Source organism: Schistocerca gregaria, chromosome 3, assembly GCF_023897955.1.
Source record: "Schistocerca gregaria isolate iqSchGreg1 chromosome 3, iqSchGreg1.2, whole genome shotgun sequence".
In the NCBI taxonomy this organism is placed as follows: Eukaryota; Metazoa; Arthropoda; class Insecta; order Orthoptera; family Acrididae; genus Schistocerca; species Schistocerca gregaria.
Window position 1 is genome coordinate 20,688,568 of NC_064922.1, and position 24,426 is coordinate 20,712,993.

At 49.3% G+C, this 24,426-nt stretch overlaps 9 non-coding genes across 9 annotated transcripts; all 9 read left to right on the forward strand.

Annotated features, from left to right (window-relative positions):
* Positions 1 to 81: 81 nt before the first annotated feature.
* Trnaa-agc (transfer RNA alanine (anticodon AGC)) lies at positions 82 to 155 on the forward strand. The gene has a single exon. It is a non-coding gene; the product is annotated as a tRNA-Ala (tRNA).
* Positions 156 to 1,552: 1,397 nt separating this feature from the next.
* Positions 1,553 to 1,626, forward strand: Trnaa-agc (transfer RNA alanine (anticodon AGC)). The gene has a single exon. It is a non-coding gene; the product is annotated as a tRNA-Ala (tRNA).
* A 2,845-nt stretch (positions 1,627 to 4,471) lies between these two features.
* On the forward strand, positions 4,472 to 4,545 carry Trnaa-agc (transfer RNA alanine (anticodon AGC)). Its single transcript has one exon. It is a non-coding gene; the product is annotated as a tRNA-Ala (tRNA).
* A 4,623-nt stretch (positions 4,546 to 9,168) lies between these two features.
* Positions 9,169 to 9,242, forward strand: Trnaa-agc (transfer RNA alanine (anticodon AGC)). Its single transcript has one exon. It is a non-coding gene; the product is annotated as a tRNA-Ala (tRNA).
* A 3,161-nt stretch (positions 9,243 to 12,403) lies between these two features.
* Positions 12,404 to 12,477, forward strand: Trnaa-agc (transfer RNA alanine (anticodon AGC)). The gene has a single exon. It is a non-coding gene; the product is annotated as a tRNA-Ala (tRNA).
* A 1,398-nt stretch (positions 12,478 to 13,875) lies between these two features.
* Trnaa-agc (transfer RNA alanine (anticodon AGC)) lies at positions 13,876 to 13,949 on the forward strand. Its single transcript has one exon. It is a non-coding gene; the product is annotated as a tRNA-Ala (tRNA).
* A 3,163-nt stretch (positions 13,950 to 17,112) lies between these two features.
* On the forward strand, positions 17,113 to 17,185 carry Trnaa-agc (transfer RNA alanine (anticodon AGC)). The gene has a single exon. It is a non-coding gene; the product is annotated as a tRNA-Ala (tRNA).
* Positions 17,186 to 18,876: 1,691 nt separating this feature from the next.
* Positions 18,877 to 18,950, forward strand: Trnaa-agc (transfer RNA alanine (anticodon AGC)). Its single transcript has one exon. It is a non-coding gene; the product is annotated as a tRNA-Ala (tRNA).
* Positions 18,951 to 23,564: 4,614 nt separating this feature from the next.
* On the forward strand, positions 23,565 to 23,638 carry Trnaa-agc (transfer RNA alanine (anticodon AGC)). Its single transcript has one exon. It is a non-coding gene; the product is annotated as a tRNA-Ala (tRNA).
* The last annotated feature ends 788 nt before the right edge of the window (positions 23,639 to 24,426 follow it).

Genomic DNA, 24,426 nt, shown 5'->3' on the forward strand with positions numbered 1-24,426 from the left:
AGTGTTTGTCTGCGGAATAATGGGAGAGCAAGGGTCTGTGTCGTTGATATGACTGTATGTAGCACTACTAGTTATAGGGGTGGTGGGCGTAGCTCAGATGGTAGAGCGCTCGCTTAGCGTGCGAGAGGTACTGGGATCGATACCCAGCGCCTCCAGAATTTTTAACACACCTACATGCGCACCTTGCCATGCAAGTGGAATAATTCCCAACCGGCAGAGGTGTGTAGGCAGATACAAGCGAACGATTAGCATCCACAATTGCGCCGATTTCACGTAAATCCCACTGCACGTTCCCATTCTTTGCGTGCAGTCGGCTGCTACTGGTGTTGCTGGTTGTGACTGCTGATAACAGATGCCGTAGCAATCAATTCATGGAGTGAGTTGTATGTTTTGCGATAGTCTGTCTCTGACAAGGAAGCACAGGTGATATAGGTGCGAACACAGGAAGCTTGCAGCCCCTCGCTGCCCGCAGACCCAGAGCAGCCACACTAGAAGAGCGGCATAAGCCGTAGGCGAAATGTGCTCATTCGCTTTGGCGCAACGTCGAACTATAAATAATGCTGTCACTAGCGTGAGCGTTGCGTGAGCGTCGTGTAAAGTCGGAAAAGTCATCTGCATGGGTGATTGCCAAGTTTGGGGAGCGTTTCGTAGTACGATCAGTGCAAAGGGGAAGCGGAAACTTGTTGTGTCCCAGTGTTTTGCAGTTGGACGACAAGAGTTTGACACAGTAGCAAAGAGCGAGGCACTGAGTTGGCATGAACAATGGAGAGCACAATGGGGCTTGAGATGTGCTTGTTACCTCAGGTGCTGTGTGATTGTGGACAAGGAGTGAAATGGACCAATTTGTGACCGCCCTTTCAATTTAAGACGTTCAAAACAGACGGAATTTGCATTCGTAATACCAGAGCATCGAAACTACTTGGAACTCTTGTGTATATGAACGTGTCCGCGCCTTTGTATTCTGGTACCTTCGCCGCTACAAACCAACCAACCATCGTGTCCGTGCACATCAGAGTCGCAAAGAATGGAGAATAGCCAGGCTTGGTCGTGTGTGTAGCTGTAGCTCAGTTGGCAGATCGTTCGCTTAGCGTGTGAACGGTCTCGGTTTCAAGCCCCAGCTCCTGCATGTTTTGTGGTCAGTGCATGGTAAGTGTTGGTCGCAGCGAACATAAACGCACGCAAGAAGTTGCAAAACCAGCGTCACAGACTGATATGATGTATACTGTCATAAGGAGAGCAAGATGTAAGTGTGGGGACCGGCTGTTATCGTGGTGTCATCGAGTGCAGATCTGTCTTAGGTGTCACGGCTTAACGTCATTGAAGTCTAGAGGTGGACAACACGTTCGTCTTACTCAGAGCGGTGTCTGAACTCTATTTTCGACGTTATGCGTGCCACTTTCATTGTGTCCAACTACGATTCGATACAGAATGCACGAAACCTGAAAGACACCCTCACTGATACATAGAGAGTAGTGTTTGTCTGCGGAATAATGGGAGTGCAAGGGTCTGTGTCGTTGATATGACTGTATGTAGCACTACTAGTTATAGGGGTGGTGGGCGTAGCTCAGATGGTAGAGCGCTCGCTTAGCGTGCGAGAGGTACTGGGATCGATACCCAGCGCCTCCAGAATTTTTAACACACCTACATGCGCACCTTGCCATGCAAGTGGAATAATTCCCAACCGGCAGAGGTGTGTAGGCAGATACAAGCGAACGATTAGCATCCACAATTGCGCCGATTTCACGTAAATCCCACTGCACGTTCCCATTCTTTGCGTGCAGTCGGCTGCTACTGGTGTTGCTGGTTGTGACTGCTGATAACAGATGCCGTAGCAATCAATTCATGGAGTGAGTTGTATGTTTTGCGATAGTCTGTCTCTGACAAGGAAGCACAGGTGATATAGGTGCGAACACAGGAAGCTTGCAGCCCCTCGCTGCCCGCAGACCCAGAGCAGCCACACTAGAAGAGCGGCATAAGCCGTAGGCGAAATGTGCTCATTCGCTTTGGCGCAACGTCGAACTATAAATAAGGCTGTCACTAGCGTGAGCGTCGTGTAAAGTCGGAAAAGTCATCTGCATGGGTGATTGCCAAGTTTGGGGAGCGTTTCGTAGTACGATCAGTGCAAAGGGGAAGCGGAAACTTGTTGTGTCCCAGTGTTTTGCAGTTGGACGACAAGAGTTTGACACAGTAGCAAAGAGCGAGGCACTGAGTTGGCATGAACAATGGAGAGCACAATGGGGCTTGAGATGTGCTTGTTACCTCAGGTGCTGTGTGATTGTGGACAAGGAGTGAAATGGACCAATTTGTGACCGCCCTTTCAATTTAAGACGTTCAAAACAGACGGAATTTGCATTCGTAATACCAGAGCATCGAAACTACTTGGAACTCTTGTGTATATGAACGTGTCCGCGCCTTTGTATTCTGGTACCTTCGCCGCTACAAACCAACCAACCATCGTGTCCGTGCACATCAGAGTCGCAAAGAATGGAGAATAGCCAGGCTTGGTCGTGTGTGTAGCTGTAGCTCAGTTGGCAGATCGTTCGCTTAGCGTGTGAACGGTCTCGGTTTCAAGCCCCAGCTCCTGCATGTTTTGTGGTCAGTGCATGGTAAGTGTTGGTCGCAGCGAACATAAACGCACGCAAGAAGTTGCAAAACCAGCGTCACAGACTGATATGATGTATACTGTCATAAGGAGAGCAAGATATAAGTGTGGGGACCGGCTGTTATCGTGGTGTCATCGAGTGCAGATCTGTCTTAGGTATCACGGCTTAACGTCATTGAAGTCTAGAGGTGGACAACACGTTCGTCTTACTCAGAGCGGTGTCTGAACTCTATTTTCGACGTTATGCGTGCCACTTTCATTGTGGCCAACTACGATTCGATACAGAATGCACGAAACCTGAAAGACACCCTCACTGATACATAGAGAGTAGTGTTTGTCTGCGGAATAATGGGAGTGCAAGGGTCTGTGACGTTGATATGACTGTATGTAGCACTACTAGTTATCGGGGTGGTGGGCGTAGGTCAGATGGTAGAGCGCTCGCTTAGCATGCGAGAGGTACTGGGATCGATACCCAGCGCCTCCAGAATTTTTAACACACCTACATGCGCACCTTGCCATGCAAGTGGAATAATTCCCAACCGGCAGAGGTGTGTAGGCAGATACAATCGAACGATTAGCATCCACAATTGCGCCGATTTCACGTAAATCCCACTGCACGTTCCCATTCTTTGCGTGCAGTCGGCTGCTACTGGTGTTGCTGGTTGTGACTGCTGATAACAGATGCCGTAGCAATCAATTCATGGAGTGAGTTGTATGTTTTGCGATAGTCTGTCTCTGACAAGGAAGCACAGGTGATATAGGTGCGAACACAGGAAGCTTGCAGCCCCTCGCTGCCTGCAGACACAGGGCAGCCACTCTACAAGAGCGGCCTAAGCCGTAGGCGAAATGTGCTCATTCGCTTTTCGCGACGTCGAACTATAAATAAGGCTGTCACTAGCGTGAGCGTCGTGTAAAGTCGGAAAAGTCATCTGCATGGGTGATTGCCAAGTTTGGGGAGCGATTCGTAGTACGATCGGTGCAAAGGGGAAGCGGAAACTTGTTGTGTCCCAGTGTTTTGCAGTTGGACGACAAGAGTTTCACACAGTAGCAAAGAGCGAGGCACTGAGTTGGCATGAACAATGGAGAGCACAATGGGGCTTGAGATGTGCTTGTTACCTCAGGTGCTGTGTGATTGTGGACAAGGAGTGAAATGGACCAATTTGTGACCGCCCTTTCAATTTAAGACGTTCAAAACAGACGGAATTTGCATTCGTAAGACCAGAGCATCGAAACTACTTGGAACTCTTGTGTATATGAACGTGTCCGCGCCTTTGTATTCTGGTACCTTCGCCGCTACAAACCAACCAACCATCGTGTCCGTGCACATCAGAGTCGCAAAGAATGGAGAATAGCCAGGCTTGGTCGTGTGTGTAGCTGTAGCTCAGTTGGCAGATCGTTCGCTTAGCGTGTGAACGGTCTCGGTTTCAAGCCCCGGCTCCTCCATGTTTTGTGGTCAGTGCATGGTAAGTGTTGGTCGCAGCGAACATAAACGCACGCAAGAAGTTGCAAAACCAGCGTCACAGACTGATATGATGTATACTGTCATAAGGAGAGCAAGATGTAAGTGTGGGGACCGGCTGTTATCGTGGTGTCATCGAGTGCAGATCTGTCTTAGGTATCACGGCTTAACGTCATTGAAGTCTAGAGGTGGACAACACGTTCGTCTTACTCAGAGCGGTGTCTGAACTCTATTTTCGACGTTATGCGTGCCACTTTTATTGTGGCCAACTACGATTCGATACAGAATGCACGAAACCTGAAAGACACCCTCACTGATACATAGTGAGTAGTGTTTGTCTGCGGATTAATGGGAGTGCAAGGGTCTGTGACGTTGATATAACTGTATGTAGCACTACTAGTTATCGCGGGGGTGGGCGTAGCTCAGATGGTAGAGCGCTCGCTTAGCGTGCGAGAGGTACTGGGATCGATACCCAGCGCCTCCAGAATTTTTAACACACCTACATGCGCACCTTGCGATGCAAGTGGAATAATTCCCAACCGGCAGAGGTGTCTAGGCAGATACAAGCGAACGATTAGCATCCACAATTGCTCCGATTTCACGTAAATCCCACTGCACGTTCCCATTCTTTGCGTGCAGTCGGCTGCTACTGGTGTTGCTGGTTGTGACTGCTGATAACAGATGCCGTAGCAATCAATTCATGGAGTGAGTTGTATGTTTTGCGATAGTCTGTCTCTGACAAGGAAGCACAGGTGATATAGGTGCGAACACAGGAAGCTTGCAGCCCCTCGCTGCCTGCAGACACAGGGCAGCCACACTAGAAGAGCGGCCTAAGCCGTAGGCGAAATGTGCTCATTCGCTTTGGCGCGACGTCGAACTATAAATAAGGCTGTCACTAGCGTGAGCGTCGTGTAAAGTCGGAAAAGTCATCTGCATGGGTGATTGCCAAGTTTGGGGAGCGTTTCGTAGTACGATCAGTGCAAAGGGGAAGCGGAAACTTGTTGTGTCCCAGTGTTTTGCAGTTGGACGACAAGAGTTTGACACAGTAGCAAAGAGCGAGGCACTGAGTTGGCATGAACAATGGAGAGCACAATGGGGCTTGAGATGTGCTTGTTACCTCAGGTGCTGTGTGATTGTGGACAATTAGTGAAATGGACCAATTTGTGACCGCCCTTTCAATTTAAGACGTTCAAAACAGACGGAATTTGCATTCGTAATACCAGAGCATCGAAACTACTTGGAACTCTTGTGTATATGAACGTGTCCGCGCCTTTGTATTCTGGTACCTTCGCCGCTACAAACCAACCAACCATCGTGTCCGTGCACATCAGAGTCGCAAAGAATGGAGAATAGCCAGGCTTGGTCGTGTGTGTAGCTGTAGCTCAGTTGGCAGATCGTTCGCTTAGCATGTGAACGGTCTCGGTTTCAAGCCCCGGCTCCTCCATGTTTTGTGGTCAGTGCATGGTAAGTGTTGGTCGCAGCGAACATAAACGCACGCAAGAAGTTGCAAAACCAGCGTCACAGACTGATATGATGTATACTGTCATAAGGAGAGCAAGATGTAAGTGTGGGGACCGGCTGTTATCGTGGTGTCATCGAGTGCAGATCTGTCTTAGGTATCACGGCTTAACGTCATTGAAGTCTAGAGGTGGACAACACGTTCGTCTTACTCAGAGCGGTGTCTGAACTCTATTTTCGACGTTATGCGTGCCACTTTCATTGTGGCCAACTACGATTCGATACAGAATGCACGAAACCTGAAAGACACCCTCACTGATACATAGAGAGTAGTGTTTGTCTGCGGAATAATGGGAGTGCAAGGGTCTGTGACGTTGATATGACTGTATGTAGCACTACTAGTTATCGGTGGGGGGTGGGTGTAGCTCAGATGGTAGAGCGCTGGCTTAGCTTGCGAGAGGTACTGGGATCGATACCCAGCGCCTCCAGAATTTTTAACACACCTACATGCGCACCTGGCGATGCAAGTGGAATAATTCCCAACCGGCAGAGGTGTGTAGGCAGATACAAGCGAACGATTAGCATCCACAATTGCGCCGATTTCAAGTAAATCCCACTGCACGTTCCCATTCTTTGCGTGCAGTCGGCTGCTACTGGTGTTGCTGGTTGTGACTGCTGATAACAGATGCCGTAGCAATCAATTCATGGAGTGAGTTGTATGTTTTGCGATAGTCTGTCTCTGACAAGGAAGCACAGGTGATATAGGTGCGAACACAGGAAGCTTGCAGCCCCTCGCTGCCTGCAGACACAGGGCAGCCACACTAGAAGAGCGGCCTAAGCCGTAGGCGAAATGTGCTCATTCGCTTTGGCGCGACGTCGAACTATAAATAAGGCTGTCACTAGCGTGAGCGTTGCGTGAGCGTCGTGTAAAGTCGGAAAAGTCATCTGCATGGGTGATTGCCAAGTTTGGGGAGCGTTTCGTAGTACGATCAGTGCAAAGGGGAAGCGGAAACTTGTTGTGTCCCAGTGTTTTGCAGTTGGACGACAAGAGTTTGACACAGTAGCAAAGAGCGAGGCACTGAGTTGGCATGAACAATGGAGAGCACAATGGGGCTTGAGATGTGCTTGTTACCTCAGGTGCTGTGTGATTGTGGACAAGGAGTGAAATGGACTAATTTGTGACCGCCCTTTCAATTTAAGACGTTCAAAACAGATGGAATTTGCATTCGTAAGACCAGAGCATCGAAACTACTTGGAACTCTTGTGTATATGAACGTGTCCGCGCCTTTGTATTCTGGTACCTTCGCCGCTACAAACCAACCAACCATCGTGTCCGTGCACATCAGAGTCGCAAAGAATGGAGAATAGCCAGGCTTGGTCGTGTGTGTAGCTGTAGCTCAGTTGGCAGATCGTTCGCTTAGCGTGTGAACGGTCTCGGTTTCAAGCCCCGGCTCCTCCATGTTTTGTGGTCAGTGCATGGTAAGTGTTGGTCGCAGCGAACATAAACGCACGCAAGAAGTTGCAAAACCAGCGTCACAGACTGATATGATGTATACTGTCATAAGGAGAGCAAGATGTAAGTGTGGGGACCGGCTGTTATCGTGGTGTCATCGAGTGCAGATCTGTCTTAGGTATCACGGCTTAACGTCATTGAAGTCTAGAGGTGGACAACACGTTCGTCTTACTCAGAGCGGTGTCTGAACTCTATTTTCGACGTTATGCGTGCCACTTTTATTGTGGCCAACTACGATTCGATACAGAATGCACGAAACCTGAAAGACACCCTCACTGATACATAGAGAGTAGTGTTTGTCTGCGGAATAATGGGAGTGCAAGGGTCTGTGACGTTGATATGACTGTATGTAGCACTACTAGTTATCGGGGGGGTGGGCGTAGCTCAGATGGTAGAGCGCTTGCTTAGCGTGCGAGAGGTACTGGGATCGATACCCAGCGCCTCCAGAATTTTTAACACACCTACATGCGTACCTTGCGATGCAAGTGGAATAATTCCCAACCGGCAGAGGTGTCTAGGCAGATACAAGCGAACGATTAGCATCCACAATTGCGCCGATTTCACGTAAATCCCACTGCACGTTCCCATTCTTTGCGTGCAGTCGGCTGCTACTGGTGTTGCTGGTTGTGACTGCTGATAACAGATGCCGTAGCAATCAATTCATGGAGTGAGTTGTATGTTCAGATGCTCTGATGGTAGAGCGCTCGCTTAGCGTGCGAGAGGTACTGGGATCGATACCCAGCGCCTCCAGAATTTTTAACACACCTACATGCGCACCTTGCCATGCAAGTGGAATAATTCCCAACCGGCAGAGGTGTGTAGGCAGATACAAGCGAACGATTAGCATCCACAATTGCGCCGATTTCACGTAAATCCCACTGCACGTTCCCATTCTTTGCGTGCAGTCGGCTGCTACTGGTGTTGCTGGTTGTGACTGCTGATAACAGATGCCGTAGCAATCAATTCATGGAGTGAGTTGTATGTTTTGCGATAGTCTGTCTCTGACAAGGAAGCACAGGTGATATAGGTGCGAACACAGAAAGCTTGCAGCCCCTCGCTGCCTGCAGACACAGGGCAGCCACACTAGAAGAGCGGCCTAAGCCGTAGGCGAAATGTGCTCATTCGCTTTAGCGCGACGTCGAACTATAAATAAGGCTGTCACTAGCGTGAGCGTCGTGTAAAGTCGGAAAAGTCATCTGCATGGGTGATTGCCAAGTTTGGGGAGCGTTTCGTAGTACGATCAGTGCAAAGGGGAAGCGGAAACTTGTTGTGTCCCAGTGTTTTGCAGTTGGACGACAAGAGTTTGACACAGTAGCAAAGAGTGAGGCACTGAGTTGGCACGAACAATGGAGAGCACAATGGGGCTTGAGATGTGCTTGTTACCTCCGGTGCTGTGTGATTGTGGACAAGGAGTGAAATGGACCAATTTGTAACCGCCCTTTCAATTTAAGACGTTCAAAACAGACGGAATTTGCATTCGTAAGACCAGAGCATCGAAACTACTTGGAATTCTTGTGTATATGAACGTGTCCGCGCCTTTGTATTCTGGTACCTTCGCCGCTACAAACCAACCAACCATCGTGTCCGTGCACATCAGAGTCGCAAAGAATGGAGAATAGCCAGGCTTGGTCGTGTGTGTAGCTGTAGCTCAGTTGGCAGATCGTTCGCTTAGCGTGTGAACGGTCTCGGTTTCAAGCCCCGGCTCCTCCATGTTTTGTGGTCAGTGCATGGTAAGTGTTGGTCGCAGCGAACATAAACGCACGCAAGAAGTTGCAAAACCAGCGTCACAGACTGATATGATGTATACTGTCATAAGGAGAGCAAGATGTAAGTGTGGGGACCGGCTGTTATCGTGGTGTCATCGAGTGCAGATCTGTCTTAGGTATCACGGCTTAACGTCATTGAAGTCTAGAGGTGGACAACACGTTCGTCTTACTCAGAGCGGTGTCTGAACTCTATTTTCGACGTTATGCGTGCCACTTTTATTGTGGCCAACTACGATTCGATACAGAATGCACGAAACCTGAAAGACACCCTCACTGATACATAGTGGGTAGTGTTTGTCTGCGGATTAATGGGAGTGCAAGAGTCTGTGACGTTGATATAACTGTATGTAGCACTACTAGTTATCGCGGGGGTGGGCGTAGCTCAGATGGTAGAGCGCTCGCTTAGCGTGCGAGAGGTACTGGGATCGATACCCAGCGCCTCCAGAATTTTTAACACACCTACATGCGCACCTTGCGATGCAAGTGGAATAATTCCCAACCGGCAGAGGTGTCTAGGCAGATACAAGCGAACGATTAGCATCCACAATTGCTCCGATTTCACGTAAATCCCACTGCACGTTCCCATTCTTTGCGTGCAGTCGGCTGCTACTGGTGTTGCTGGTTGTGACTGCTGATAACAGATGCCGTAGCAATCAATTCATGGAGTGAGTTGTATGTTTTGCGATAGTCTGTCTCTGACAAGGAAGCACAGGTGATATAGGTGCGAACACAGGAAGCTTGCAGCCCCTCGCTGCCTGCAGACACAGGGCAGCCACACTAGAAGAGCGGCCTAAGCCGTAGGCGAAATGTGCTCATTCGCTTTGGCGCGACTTCGAACTATAAATAAGGCTGTCACTAGCGTGAGCGTTGCGTGAGCGTCGTGTAAAGTCGGAAAAGTCATCTGCATGGGTGATTGCCAAGTTTGGGGAGCGTTTCGTAGTACGATCAGTGCAAAGGGGAAGCGGAAACTTGTTGTGTCCCAGTGTTTTGCAGTTGGACGACAAGAGTTTGACACAGTAGCAAAGAGCGAGGCACTGAGTTGGCATGAACAATGGAGAGCACAATGGGGCTTGAGATGTGCTTGTTACCTCAGGTGCTGTGTGATTGTGGACAATTAGTGAAATGGACCAATTTGTGACCGCCCTTTCAATTTAAGACGTTCAAAACAGACGGAATTTGCATTCGTAATACCAGAGCATCGAAACTACTTGGAACTCTTGTGTATATGAACGTGTCCGCGCCTTTGTATTCTGGTACCTTCGCCGCTACAAACCAACCAACCATCGTGTCCGTGCACATCAGAGTCGCAAAGAATGGAGAATAGCCAGGCTTGGTCGTGTGTGTAGCTGTAGCTCAGTTGGCAGATCGTTCGCTTAGCGTGTGAACGGTCTCGGTTTCAAGCCCCGGCTCCTCCATGTTTTGTGGTCAGTGCATGGTAAGTGTTGGTCGCAGCGAACATAAACGCACGCAAGAAGTTGCAAAACCAGCGTCACAGACTGATATGATGTATACTGTCATAAGGAGAGCAAGATGTAAGTGTGGGGACCGGCTGTTATCGTGGTGTCATCGAGTGCAGATCTGTCTTAGGTATCACGGCTTAACGTCATTGAAGTCTAGAGGTGGACAACACGTTCGTCTTACTCAGAGCGGTGTCTGAACTCTATTTTCGACGTTATGCGTGCCACTTTTATTGTGGCCAACTACGATTCGATACAGAATGCACGAAACCTGAAAGACACCCTCACTGATACATAGAGAGTAGTGTTTGTCTGCGGAATAATGGGAGTGCAAGGGTCTGTGACGTTGATATGACTGTATGTAGCACTACTAGTTATCGGGGGGGTGGGCGTAGCTCAGATGGTAGAGCGCTTGCTTAGCGTGCGAGAGGTACTGGGATCGATACCCAGCGCCTCCAGAATTTTTAACACACCTACATGCGCACCTTGCGATGCAAGTGGAATAATTCCCAACCGGCAGAGGTGTCTAGGCAGATACAAGCGAACGATTAGCATCCACAATTGCGCCGATTTCACGTAAATCCCACTGCACGTTCCCATTCTTTGCGTGCAGTCGGCTGCTACTGGTGTTGCTGGTTGTGACTGCTGATAACAGATGCCGTAGCAATCAATTCATGGAGTGAGTTGTATGTTCAGATGCTCTGATGGTAGAGCGCTCGCTTAGCGTGCGAGAGGTACTGGGATCGATACCCAGCGCCTCCAGAATTTTTAACACACCTACATGCGCACCTTGCCATGCAAGTGGAATAATTCCCAACCGGCAGAGGTGTGTAGGCAGATACAAGCGAACGATTAGCATCCACAATTGCGCCGATTTCACGTAAATCCCACTGCACGTTCCCATTCTTTGCGTGCAGTCGGCTGCTACTGGTGTTGCTGGTTGTGACTGCTGATAACAGATGCCGTAGCAATCAATTCATGGAGTGAGTTGTATGTTTTGCGATAGTCTGTCTCTGACAAGGAAGCACAGGTGATATAGGTGCGAACACAGAAAGCTTGCAGCCCCTCGCTGCCTGCAGACACAGGGCAGCCACACTAGAAGAGCGGCCTAAGCCGTAGGCGAAATGTGCTCATTTGCTTTAGCGCGACGTCGAACTATAAATAAGGCTGTCACTAGCGTGAGCGTCGTGTAAAGTCGGAAAAGTCATCTGCATGGGTGATTGCCAAGTTTGGGGAGCGTTTCGTAGTACGATCAGTGCAAAGGGGAAGCGGAAACTTGTTGTGTCCCAGTGTTTTGCAGTTGGACGACAAGAGTTTGACACAGTAGCAAAGAGTGAGGCACTGAGTTGGCATGAACAATGGAGAGCACAATGGGGCTTGAGATGTGCTTGTTACCTCAGGTGCTGTGTGATTGTGGACAAGGAGTGAAATGGACCAATTTGTAACCGCCCTTTCAATTTAAGACGTTCAAAACAGACGGAATTTGCATTCGTAAGACCAGAGCATCGAAACTACTTGGAATTCTTGTGTATATGAACGTGTCCGCGCCTTTGTATTCTGGTACCTTCGCCGCTACAAACCAACCAACCATCGTGTCCGTGCACATCAGAGTCGCAAAGAATGGAGAATAGCCAGGCTTGGTCGTGTGTGTAGCTGTAGCTCAGTTGGCAGATCGTTCGCTTAGCGTGTGAACGGTCTCGGTTTCAAGCCCCGGCTCCTCCATGTTTTGTGGTCAGTGCATGGTAAGTGTTGGTCGCAGCGAACATAAACGCACGCAAGAAGTTGCAAAACCAGCGTCACAGACTGATATGATGTATACTGTCATAAGGAGAGCAAGATGTAAGTGTGGGGACCGGCTGTTATCGTGGTGTCATCGAGTGCAGATCTGTCTTAGGTATCACGGCTTAACGTCATTGAAGTCTAGAGGTGGACAACACGTTCGTCTTACTCAGAGCGGTGTCTGAACTCTATTTTCGACGTTATGCGTGCCACTTTTATTGTGGCCAACTACGATTCGATACAGAATGCACGAAACCTGAAAGACACCCTCACTGATACATAGTGAGTAGTGTTTGTCTGCGGATTAATGGGAGTGCAAGGGTCTGTGACGTTGATATAACTGTATGTAGCACTACTAGTTATCGCGGGGGTGGGCGTAGCTCAGATGGTAGAGCGCTCGCTTAGCGTGCGAGAGGTACTGGGATCGATACCCAGCGCCTCCAGAATTTTTAACACACCTACATGCGCACCTTGCGATGCAAGTGGAATAATTCCCAACCGGCAGAGGTGTCTAGGCAGATACAAGCGAACGATTAGCATCCACAATTGCTCCGATTTCACGTAAATCCCACTGCACGTTCCCATTCTTTGCGTGCAGTCGGCTGCTACTGGTGTTGCTGGTTGTGACTGCTGATAACAGATGCCGTAGCAATCAATTCATGGAGTGAGTTGTATGTTTTGCGATAGTCTGTCTCTGACAAGGAAGCACAGGTGATATAGGTGCGAACACAGGAAGCTTGCAGCCCCTCGCTGCCTGCAGACACAGGGCAGCCACACTAGAAGAGCGGCCTAAGCCGTAGGCGAAATGTGCTCATTCGCTTTGGCGCGACGTCGAACTATAAATAAGGCTGTCACTAGCGTGAGCGTTGCGTGAGCGTCGTGTAAAGTCGGAAAAGTCATCTGCATGGGTGATTGCCAAGTTTGGGGAGCGTTTCGTAGTACGATCAGTGCAAAGGGGAAGCGGAAACTTGTTGTGTCCCAGTGTTTTGCAGTTGGACGACAAGAGTTTGACACAGTAGCAAAGAGCGAGGCACTGAGTTGGCATGAACAATGGAGAGCACAATGGGGCTTGAGATGTGCTTGTTACCTCAGGTGCTGTGTGATTGTGGACAATTAGTGAAATGGACCAATTTGTGACCGCCCTTTCAATTTAAGACGTTCAAAACAGACGGTATTTGCATTCGTAATACCAGAGCATCGAAACTACTTGGAACTCTTGTGTATATGAACGTGTCCGCGCCTTTGTATTCTGGTACCTTCGCCGCTACAAACCAACCAACCATCGTGTCCGTGCACATCAGAGTCGCAAAGAATGGAGAATAGCCAGGCTTGGTCGTGTGTGTAGCTGTAGCTCAGTTGGCAGATCGTTCGCTTAGCATGTGAACGGTCTCGGTTTCAAGCCCCGGCTCCTCCATGTTTTGTGGTCAGTGCATGGTAAGTGTTGGTCGCAGCGAACATAAACGCACGCAAGAAGTTGCAAAACCAGCGTCACAGACTGATATGATGTATACTGTCATAAGGAGAGCAAGATGTAAGTGTGGGGACCGGCTGTTACCGTGGTGTCATCGAGTGCAGATCTGTCTTAGGTATCACGGCTTAACGTCATTGAAGTCTAGAGGTGGACAACACGTTCGTCTTACTCAGAGCGGTGTCTGAACTCTATTTTCGACGTTATGCGTGCCACTTTCATTGTGGCCAACTACGATTCGATACAGAATGCACGAAACCTGAAAGACACCCTCACTGATACATAGAGAGTAGTGTTTGTCTGCGGAATAATGGGAGTGCAAGGGTCTGTGACGTTGATATGACTGTATGTAGCACTACTAGTTATCGGGTGGGGTGGGCGTAGCTCAGATGGTAGAGCGCTCGCTTAGCGTGCGAGAGGTACTGGGATCGATACCCAGCGCCTCCAGAATTTTTAACACACCTACATGCGCACCTTGCGATGCAAGTGGAATAATTCCCAACCGGCAGAGGTGTGTAGGCAGATACAAGCGAACGATTAGCATCCACAATTGCGCCGATTTCACGTAAATCCCACTGCACGTTCCCATTCTTTGCGTGCAGTCGGCTGCTACTGGTGTTGCTGGTTGTGACTGCTGATAACAGATGCCGTAGCAATCAATTCATGGAGTGAGTTGTATGTTCAGATGCTCTGATGGTAGAGCGCTCGCTTAGCGTGCGAGAGGTACTGGGATCGATACCCAGCGCCTCCAGAATTTTTAACACACCTACATGCGCACCTTGCCATGCAAGTGGAATAATTCCCAACCGGCAGAGGTGTGTAGGCAGATACAAGCGAACGATTAGCATCCACAATTGCGCCGATTTCACGTAAATCCCACTGCACGTTCCCATTCTTTGCGTGCAGTCGGCTGCTACTGGTGTTGCTGGTTGTGACTGCTGATAACAGATGCCGTAGCAATCAATTCATGGAGTGAGTTGTATGTTTTGCGATAGTCTGTCTCTGACAAGGAAGCACAGGTGATATAGGTGCGAACACAGAAAGCTTGCAGCCCCTCGCTGCCTGCAGACACAGGGCAGCCACACTAGAAGAGCGGCCTAAGCCGTAGGCGAAATGTGCTCATTCGCTTTAGCGCGACGTCGAACTATAAATAAGGCTGTCACTAGCGTGAGCGTCGTGTAAAGTCGGAAAAGTCATCTGCATGGGTGATTGCCAAGTTTGGGGAGCGTTTCGTAGTACGATCAGTGCAAAGGGGAAGCGGAAACTTGTTGTGTCCCAGTGTTTTGCAGTTGGACGACAAGAGTTTGACACAGTAGCAAAGAGTGAGGCACTGAGTTGGCATGAACAATGGAGAGCACAATGGGGCTTGAGATGTGCTTGTTACCTCAGGTGCTGTGTGATTGTGGACAAGGAGTGAAATGGACCAATTTGTAACCGCCCTTTCAATTTAAGACGTTCAAAACAGACGGAATTTGCATTCGTAAGACCAGAGCATCGAAACTACTTGGAATTCTTGTGTATATGAACGTGTCCGCGCCTTTGTATTCTGGTACCTTCGCCGCTACAAACCAACCAACCATCGTGTCCGTGCACATCAGAGTCGCAAAGAATGGAGAATAGCCAGGCTTGGTCGTGTGTGTAGCTGTAGCTCAGTTGGCAGATCGTTCGCTTAGCGTGTGAACGGTCTCGGTTTCAAGCCCCGGCTCCTCCATGTTTTGTGGTCAGTGCATGGTAAGTGTTGGTCGCAGCGAACATAAACGCACGCAAGAAGTTGCAAAACCAGCGTCACAGACTGATATGATGTATACTGTCATAAGGAGAGCAAGATGTAAGTGTGGGGACCGGCTGTTATCGTGGTGTCATCGAGTGCAGATCTGTCTTAGGTATCACGGCTTAACGTCATTGAAGTCTAGAGGTGGACAACACGTTCGTCTTACTCAGAGCGGTGTCTGAACTCTATTTTCGACGTTATGCGTGCCACTTTCATTGTGGCCAACTACGATTCGATACAGAATGCACGAAACCTGAAAGACACCCTCACTGATACACAGAGAGTAGTGTTTGTCTACGGAATAATGGGAGTGCAAGGGTCTGTGACGTTGATATGACTGTATGTAGCTCTACTAGTTATCGGGTGGGGTGGGCGTAGCTCAGATGGTAGAGCGCTCGCTTAGCGTGCGAGAGGTACTGGGATCGATACCCAACGCCTCCAGAATTTTTAACACACCTACATGCGCACCTTGCGATGCAAGTGGAATAATTCCCAACCGGCAGAGGTGTGTAGGCAGATACAAGCGAACGATTAGCATCCACAATTGCGCCGATTTCACGTAAATCCCACTGCACGTTCCCATTCTTTGCGTGCAGTCGGCTGCTACTGGTGTTGCTGGTTGTGACTGCTGATAACAGATGCCGTAGCAATCAATTCATGGAGTGAGTTGTATGTTTTGCGATAGTCTGTCTCTGACAAGGAAGCACAGGTGATATAGGTGCGAACACAGGAAGCTTGCAGCCCCTCGCTGCCTGCAGACACAGGGCAGCCACACTAGAAGAGCGGCCTAAGCCGTAGGCGAAATGTGCTCATTCGCTTTGGCGCGACGTCGAACTATAAATAAGGCTGTCACTAGCGTGAGCGTTGCGTGAGCGTCGTGTAAAGTCGGAAAAGTCATCTGCATGGGTGATTGCCAAGTTTGGGGAGCGTTTCGTAGTACGATCAGTACAAAGGGGAAGCGGAAACTTGTTGTGTCCCAGTGTTTTGCAGTTGGACGACAAGAGTTTGACACAGTAGCAAAGAGCGAGGCACTGAGTTGGCATGAACAATGGAGAGCACAATGGGGCTTGAGATGTGCTTGTTACCTCAGGTGCTGTGTGATTGTGGACAAGGAGTGAAATGGACTAATTTGTGACCGCCCTTTCAATTTAAGACGTTCAAAACAGACGGAATTTGCATTCGTAAGACCAGAGCATCGAAACTACTTGGAACTCTTGTGTATATGAACGTGTCCGCGCCTTTGTATTCTGGTACCTTCGCCGCTACAAACCAACCAACCATCGTGTCCGTGCACATCAGAGTCGCAAAGAATGGAGAATAGCCAGGCTTGGTCGTGTGTGTAGCTGTAGCTCAGTTGGCAGATCGTTCGCTTAGCGTGTGAACGGTCTCGGTTTCAAGCCCCGGCTCCTCCATGTTTTGTGGTCAGTGCATGGTAAGTGTTGGTCGCAGCGAACATAAACGCACGCAAGAAGTTGCAAAACCAGCGTCACAGACTGATATGATGTATACTGTCATAAGGAGAGCAAGATGTAAGTGTGGGGACCGGCTGTTATCGTGGTGTCATCGAGTGCAGATCTGTCTCAGGTATCACGGCTTAACGTCATTGAAGTCTAGAGGTGGACAACACGTTCGTCTTACTCAGAGCGGTGTCTGAACTCTATTTTCGACGTTATGCGTGCCACTTTTATTGTGGCCAACTACGATTCGATACAGAATGCACGAAACCTGAAAGACACCCTCACTGATACATAGAGAGTAGTGTTTGTCTGCGGAATAATGGGAGTGCAAGGGTCTGTGACGTTGATATGACTGTATGTAGCACTACTAGTTATCGGGGAGGTGGGCGTAGCTCAGATGGTAGAGCGCTCGCTTAGCGTGCGAGAGGTACTGGGATCGATACCCAGCGCCTGCAGAATTTTTAACACACCTACATGCGCACCTTGCGATGCAAGTGGAATAATTCCCAACCGGCAGAGGTGTCTAGGCAGATACAAGCGAACGATTAGCATCCACAATTGCTCCGATTTCAAGTAAATCCCACTGCACGTTCCCATTCTTTGCGTGCAGTCGGCTGCTACTGGTGTTGCTGGTTGTGACTGCTGATAACAGATGCCGTAGCAATCAATTCATGGAGTGAGTTGTATGTTCAGATGCTCAGATGGTAGAGCGCTCGCTTAGCGTGCGAGAGGTACTGGGATCGATACCCAGCGCCTCCAGAATTTTTAACACACCTACATGCGCACCTTGCCATGCAAGTGGAATAATTCCCAACCGGCAGAGGTGTGTAGGCAGATACAAGCGAACGATTAGCATCCACAATTGCGCCGATTTCACGTAAATCCCACTGCACGTTCCCATTCTTTGCGTGCAGTCGGCTGCTACTGGTGTTGCTGGTTGTGACTGCTGATAACAGATGCCGTAGCAATCAATTCATCTAGTGAGTTGTATGTTTTGCGATAGTCTGTCTCTGACAAGGAAGCACAGGTGATATAGGTGCGAACACAGAAAGCTTGCAGCCCCTCGCTGCCTGCAGACACAGGGCAGCCACACTAGAAGAGCGGCCTAAGCCGTAGGCGAAATGTGCTCATTCGCTTTAGCGCGACGTCGAACTATAAATAAGGCTGTCACTAGCGTGAGCGTCGTGTAAAGTCGGAAAAGTCATCTGCATGGGTGATTGCCAAGTTTGGGGAGCGTTTCGTAGTACGATCAGTGCAAAGGGGAAGCGGAAACTTGTTGTGTCCCAGTGTTTTGCAGTTGGACGACAAGAGTTTGACACAGTAGCAAAGAGTGAGGCACTGAGTTGGCATGAACAATGGAGGGCACAATGGGGCTTGAGATGTGCTTGTTACCTCAGGTGCTGTGTGATTGTGGACAAGGAGTGAAATGGACCAATTTGTAACCGCCCTTTCAATTTAAGACGTTCAAAACAGACGGAATTTGCATTCGTAAGACCAGAGCATCGAAACTACTTGGAATTCTTGTGTATATGAACGTGTCCGCGCCTTTGTATTCTGGTACCTTCGCCGCTACAAACCAACCAACCATCGTGTCCGTGCACATCAGAGTCGCAAAGAATGGAGAATAGCCAGGCTTGGTCGTGTGTGTAGCTGTAGCTCAGTTGGCAGATCGTTCGCTTAGCGTGTGAACGGTCTCGGTTTCAAGCCCCGGCTCCTCCATGTTTTGTGGTCAGTGCATGGTAAGTGTTGGTCGCAGCGAACATAAACGCACGCAAGAAGTTGCAAAACCAGCGTCACAGACTGATATGATGTATACTGTCATAAGGAGAGCAAGATGTAAGTGTGGGGACCGGCTGTTATCGTGGTGTCATCGAGTGCAGATCTGTCTTAGGTATCACGGCTTAACGTCATTGAAGTCTAGAGGTGGACAACACGTTCGTCTTACTCAGAGCGGTGTCTGAACTCTATTTTCGACGTTATGCGTGCCACTTTCATTGTGGCCAACTACGATTCGATACAGAATGCACGAAACCTGAAAGACACCCTCACTGATACACAGAGAGTAGTGTTTGTCTACGGAATAATGGGAGTGCAAGGGTCTGTGACGTTGATATGACTGTATGTAGCACTACTAGTTATCGGGTGGGGTGGGCGTAGCTCAGATGGTAGAGCGCTCGCTTAGCGTGCGAGAGGTACTGGGATCGATACCCAGCGCCTCCAGAATTTTTAACACACCTACATGCGCACCTTGCGATGCAAGTGGAATAATTCCCAACCGGCAGAGGTGTGTAGGCAGATACAAGCGAACGATTAGCATCCACAATTGCGCCGATTTCACGTAAATCCCACTGCACGTTCCCATTCTTTGCGTGCAGTCGGCTGCTACTGGTGTTGCTGGTTGTGACTGCTGATAACAGATGCCGTAGCAATCAATTCATGGAGTGAGTTGTATGTTTTGCGATAGTCTGTCTCTGACAAGGAAGCACAGGTGATATAGGTGCGAACACAGAAAGCTTGCAGCCCCTCGCTGCCTGCAGACACAGGGCAGCCACACTAGAAGAGCGGCCTAAGCTGTAGGCGAAATGTGCTCATTCGCTTTAGCGCGACGTCGAACTATAAATAAGGCTGTCACTAGCGTGAGCGTCGTGTAAAGTCGGAAAAGTCATCTGCATGGGTGATTGCCAAGTTTGGGGAGCGTTTCGTAGTACGATCAGTGCAAAGGGGAAGCGGAAACTTGTTGTTTCCCAGTGTTTTGCAGTTGGACGACAAGAGTTTGACACAGTAGCAAAGAGTGAGGCACTGAGTTGGCATGAACAATGGAGAGCACAATGGGGCTTGAGATGTGCTTGTTACCTCAGGTGCTGTGTGATTGTGGACAAGGAGTGAAATGGACCAATTTGTAACCGCCCTTTCAATTTAAGACGTTCAAAACAGACGGAATTTGCATTCGTAAGACCAGAGCATCGAAACTACTTGGAACTCTTGTGTATATGAACGTGTCCGCGCCTTTGTATTCTGGTACCTTCGCCGCTACAAACCAACCAACCATCGTGTCCGTGCACATCAGAGTCGCAAAGAATGGAGAATAGCCAGGCTTGGTCGTGTGTGTAGCTGTAGCTCAGTTGGCAGATCGTTCGCTTAGTGTGTGAACGGTCTCGGTTTCAAGCCCCGGCTCCTCCATGTTTTGTGGTCAGTGCATGGTAAGTGTTGGTCGCAGCGAACATAAACGCACGCAAGAAGTTGCAAAACCAGCGTCACAGACTGATATGATGTATACTGTCATAAGGAGAGCAAGATGTAAGTGTGGGGACCGGCTGTTATCGTGGTGTCATCGAGTGCAGATCTGTCTTAGGTATCACGGCTTAACGTCATTGAAGTCTAGAGGTGGACAACACGTTCGTCTTACTCAGAGCGGTGTCTGAACTCTATTTTCGACGTTATGCGTGCCACTTTCATTGTGGCCAACTACGATTCGATACAGAATGCACGAAACCTGAAAGACACCCTCACTGATACATAGAGAGTAGTGTTTGTCTGCGGAATAATGGGAGTGCAAGGGTCTGTGACGTTGATATGACTGTATGTAGCACTACTAGTTATCGGGGGGGTGGGCGTAGCTCAGATGGTAGAGCGCTCGCTTAGCGTGCGAGAGGTACTGGGATCGATACCTAGCGCCTCCAGAATTTTTAACACACCTACATGCGCACCTTGCGATGCAAGTGGAATAATTCCCAACCGGCAGAGGTGTCTAGGCAGATACAAGCGAACGATTAGCATCCACAATTGCGCCGATTTCACGTAAATCCCACTGCACGTTCCCATTCTTTGCGTGCAGTCGGCTGCTACTGGTGTTGCTGGTTGTGACTGCTGATAACAGATGCCGTAGCAATCAATTCATGGAGTGAGTTGTATGTTCAGATGCTCTGATGGTAGAGCGCTCGCTTAGCGTGCGAGAGGTACTGGGATCGATACCGAGCGCCTCCAGAATTTTTAACACACCTACATGCGCACCTTGCCATGCAAGTGGAATAATTCCCAACCGGCAGAGGTGTGTAGGCAGATACAAGCGAACGATTAGCATCCACAATTGCGCCGATTTCACGTAAATCCCACTGCACGTTCCCATTCTTTGCGTGCAGTCGGCTGCTACTGGTGTTGCTGGTTGTGACTGCTGATAACAGATGCCGTAGCAATCAATTCATGGAGTGAGTTGTATGTTTTGCGATAGTCTGTCTCTGACAAGGAAGCACAGGTGATATAGGTGCGAACACAGAAAGCTTGCAGCCCCTCGCTGCCTGCAGACACAGGGCAGCCACACTAGAAGAGCGGCCTAAGCCGTAGGCGAAATGTGCTCATTCGCTTTAGCGCGACGTCGAACTATAAATAAGGCTGTCACTAGCGTGAGCGTCGTGTAAAGTCGGAAAAGTCATCTGCATGGGTGATTGCCAAGTTTGGGGAGCGTTTCGTAGTACGATCAGTGCAAAGGGGAAGCGGGAACTTGTTGTGTCCCAGTGTTTTGCAGTTGGACGACAAGAGTTTGACACAGTAGCAAAGAGTGAGGCACTGAGTTGGCATGAACAATGGAGAGCACAATGGGGCTTGAGATGTGCTTGTTACCTCAGGTGCTGTGTGATTGTGGACAAGGAGTGAAATGGACCAATTTGTAACCGCCCTTTCAATTTAAGACGTTCAAAACAGACGGAATTTGCATTCGTAAGACCAGAGCATCGAAACTACTTGGAACTCTTGTGTATATGAACGTGTCCGCGCCTTTTTATTCTGGTACCTTCGCCGCTACAAACCAACCAACCATCGTGTCCGTGCACATCAGAGTCGCAAAGAATGGAGAATAGCCAGGCTTGGTCGTGTGTGTAGCTGTAGTTCAGTTGGCAGATCGTTCGCTTAGCGTGTGAACGGTCTCGGTTTCAAGCCCCGGCTCCTCCATGTTTTGTGGTCAGTGCATGGTAAGTGTTGGTCGCAGCGAACATAAACGCACGCAAGAAGTTGCAAAACCAGCGTCACAGACTGATATGATGTATACTGTCATAAGGAGAGCAAGATGTAAGTGTGGGGACCGGCTGTTATCGTGGTGTCATCGAGTGCAGATCTGTCTTAGGTATCACGGCTTAACGTCATTGAAGTCTAGAGGTGGACAACACGTTCGTCTTACTCAGAGCGGTGTCTGAACTCTATTTTCGACGTTATGCGTGCCACTTTTATTGTGGCCAACTACGATTCGATACAGAATGCACGAAACCTGAAAGACACCCTCACTGATACACAGAGAGTAGTGTTTGTTTGCGGAATAATGGGAGTGCAAGGGTCTGTGACGTTGATATGACTGTATGTAGCACTACTAGTTATCGGGTGGTGTGGGCGTAGCTCAGATGGTAGAGAGCTCGCTTAGCGTGCGAGAGGTACTGGGATCGATACCCAGCGCCTCCAGAATTTTTAACACACCTACATGCGCACCTTGCGATGCAAGTGGAATAATTCCCAACCGGCAGAGGTGTGTAGGCAGATACAAGCGAACGATTAGCATCCACAATTGCGCCGATTTCACGTAAATCCCACTGCACGTTCCCATTCTTTGCGTGCAGTCGGCTGCTACTGGTGTTGCTGGTTGTGACTGCTGATAACAGATGCCGTAGCAATCAATTCATGGAGTGAGTTGTATGTTTTGCGATAGTCTGTCTCTGACAACGAAAGTACAGGTGATATAGGTGCGAACACAGGAAGCTTGCAGCCCCTCGCTGCCTGCAGACACAGGGCAGCCACACTAGAAGAGCGGCCTAAGCCGTAGGCGAAATGTGCTCATTCGCTTTGGCGCGACGTCGAACTATAAATAAGGCTGTCACTAGCGTGAGCATCGTGTAAAGTCGGAAAAGTCATCTGCATGGGTGATTGCCAAGTTTGGGGAGCGTTTCGTAGTACGATCAGTGCAAAGGGGAAGCGGAAACTTGTTGTGTCCCAGTGTTTTGCAGTTGGACGACAAGAGTTTGACACAGTAGCAAAGAGCGAGGCACTGAGTTGGCATGAACAATGGAGAGCACAATGGGGCTTGAGATGTGCTTGTTACCTCAGGTGCTGTGTGATTGTGGACAAGGAGTGAAATGGACCAATTTGTGACCGCCCTTTCAATTTAAGACGTTCAAAACAGACGGAATTTGCATTCGTAATACCAGAGCATCGAAACTACTTGGAACTCTTGTGTATATGAACGTGTCCGCGCCTTTGTATTCTGGTACCTTCGCCGCTACAAACCAACCAACCATCGTGTCCGTGCACATCAGAGTCGCAAAGAATGGAGAATAGCCAGGCTTGGTCGTGTGTGTAGCTGTAGCTCAGTTGGCAGATCGTTCGCTTAGCGTGTGAACGGTCTCGGTTTCAAGCCCCGGCTCCTCCATGTTTTGTGGTCAGTGCATGGTAAGTGTTGGTCGCAGCGAACATAAACGCACGCAAGAAGTTGCAAAACCAGCGTCACAGACTGATATGATGTATACTGTCATAAGGAGAGCAAGATGTAAGTGTGGGGACCGGCTGTTATCGTGGTGTCATCGAGTGCAGATCTGTCTTAGGTATCACGGCTTAACGTCATTGAAGTCAAGAGGTGGACAACACGTTCGTCTTACTCAGAGCGGAGTCTGAACTCTATTTTCGACGTTATGCGTGCCACTTTCATTGTGGCCAACTACGATTCGATACAGAATGCACGAAACCTGAAAGACACCCTCACTGATACATAGAGAGTAGTGTTTGTCTGCGGAATAATGGGATTGAAAGGGTCTGTGACGTTGATATGACTGTTTGTGTCGGGGGGGGGGGGGGGGGGGGGGTGGGCGTAGCTCAGATGGTAGAGCGCTCGCTTAGCGTGCGAGAGGTACTGGGATCGATACCCAGCGCCTCCAGAATTTTTAACACACCTACATGCGCACCTTGCGATGCAAGTGGAATAATTCCAAACCGGCAGAGGTGTGTAGGCAGATACAAGCGAACGATTAGCATCCACAATTGCGCCGATTTCACGTTAATCCCACTGCACGTTCCCATTCTTTGCGTGCAGTCGGCTGCTACTGGTGTTGCTGGTTGTGACTGCTGATAACAGATGCCGTAGCAATCAATTCATGGAGTGAGTTGTATGTTTTGCGATAGTCTGTCTCTGACAACGAAAGCACAGGTGATATAGGTGCGAACACAGGAAGCTTGCAGCCCCTCGCTGCCTGCAGACACAGGGCAGCCACACTAGAAGAGCGGCCTAAGCCGTAGGCGAAATGTGCTCATTCGCTTTGGCGCGACGTCGAACTATAAATAAGGCTGTCACTAGCGTGAGCGTTGCGTGAAGTCGGAAAAGTCATCTGCATGGGTGATTGCCAAGTTTGGGGAGCGTTTCGTAGTACGATCAGTGCAAAGGGGAAGCGGAAACTAGTTGTGTCCCAGTGTTTTGCAGTTGGACGACAAGAGTTTGACACAGTAGCAAAGAGCGAGGCACTGAGTTGGCATGAACAATGGAGAGCACAATGGGGCTTGAGATGTGCTTGTTACCTCAGGTGCTGTGTGATTGTGGACAAGGAGTGAAATGGACCAATTTGTGACCGCCCTTTCAATTTAAGACGTTCAAAACAGACGGAATTTGCATTCGTAATACCAGAGCAATGAAACTACTTGGAACTCTTGTGTATATGAACGTGTCCGCGCC